The sequence below is a fragment of the Cyprinodon variegatus genome, unplaced genomic scaffold (genome assembly GCF_000732505.1).
Source record: "Cyprinodon variegatus isolate N-32 unplaced genomic scaffold, C_variegatus-1.0 Scaffold587, whole genome shotgun sequence".
In the NCBI taxonomy this organism is placed as follows: domain Eukaryota; kingdom Metazoa; phylum Chordata; class Actinopteri; order Cyprinodontiformes; family Cyprinodontidae; genus Cyprinodon; species Cyprinodon variegatus.
This window is the reverse complement of record NW_015151040.1, coordinates 341,976-343,631: the sequence shown is the minus strand read 5'-3', so window position 1 is coordinate 343,631 and position 1,656 is coordinate 341,976.

Below are 1,656 nucleotides of genomic sequence, written 5' to 3'. Positions count from 1 at the left end.
TGTACACAGTTGAATAATTGTGCACTCTATATTAGTTGTTATACAACAAATGTTGAGCACAGAGTTATTCAATTGTATTTATTTTGGTTCTGTTTAGGAGCTCTCATAGTTTAACCTTTACCAACCGGTTTCACTCCACAGTCGTTTCTTTATTCACTCACAATCTAAATATGAACATTTGCTTTGAATTAAAGAGACAAAATCAGGGTAAAGTCTGCAAATAATGACTAAGATGAAGAGAAAATATTTATGTATAGGACAATGAGTAAAGAAATAATAACGGTAATGTTTGTGATGAAAGTGAGATGTAAATTATTTCAGCTTTTAGGTTTCTATATGTTTTTGTTCCATCTAATATCACTGTCACAAGTGGATGCATTCTGGTTGTGCACTGAATATTGTTAACCCTGACATCTGCAAATCACAAGTGCATAAAGAGAAGAAAACTAATGGTGGCGTCTCATATTTGCTGTGCCGTCTGTATGAAAATTGTGAAATCCGACCGTGTAATAAGAGTTTATGTGTACTTGTTTATTTGTGTGGATTCAAGTGCTGGCATTGATTCTATTTTATGTTTGTCAAACAAATCTCATCCTTTCCTCGATCGCCTTCGTTTTGAACCAGAAAGTTGTATCGTGTGTTTTGTCACTACAACACAAAATAGGAAGAAAATTAGGGTAACATTTAATAGATTTTACAGATCATAGTCCTGCCACACACACTATGCTTCTTCATTTTCCGTCTTGTGTCTCCTTTTCTGATTGGAAACCCGATTTAGTGCATGCATCTGACATTCCAGAGCATCAATAATCCTGTATTAGAGGCTGAGGCTCAGGAACAAAGCAAAACTAAACAGCTAACCCCATGTTTGGTTCATAACAGTGATTACTGCACACAAAGAAAAGCAGCTCTGCCATAATCTACTAAAAGCACAAAGTGCTGCAATAATTGCTTGAATCCAGATGTAACCACACCTGTATGGCTGCGGCTGCCCATCCTCCATATGGATTTTCAAGAGCATGTTTGCCAAATGATAGCAGATGTGTTTTATTGATATTTTGCTTCCACAGCTCTTAACAAAAATGGCTCTAGTTCATCTCCAGTGCATCGTTGTTTATTGTAAAAACGTGTTCCCTTTTTTTTTTTCAAATCAGGGTTGTTAGAGTTAAGCAATCTAGAAGCTACTTGCTTTCTCCTTTCCCCCCCTTTCTCTCTTTCTTTCTCTTCAACTGTAGCTCTTATAAATATGCTGAAATGAAATATAGTCTGTCGTTAGTGGTGAATGATGTCTTGTGATACTCTCTAAGCCCTTGAATAGTGCTGTGTTTTATTGTGTACGATGTATTCATATTAGTATTTATGATGATGATAAGTCGGGGAAAAAAATTGTTCAAGACTCCAAAGTTCTGCCGTATTCTTATTATATGGGATTCATGTGAAACTAAATGAAATAAACTTGAAATTATTCTGTTGAAGAAAACGTTGTGTTTTATTGTCTCCAGATTTAGACTTAGACTTTTTCATTTAGTAGAGCTTTTCAGACAGTAAATGAACATTTCCCATCCATTAAGTGCAGCAGTGATCAAATGTAAACAGTGTGGGAGAAAACAAAAAACAAACAAACACATTGATATGGAAGTTCAGTGTATTAATTTA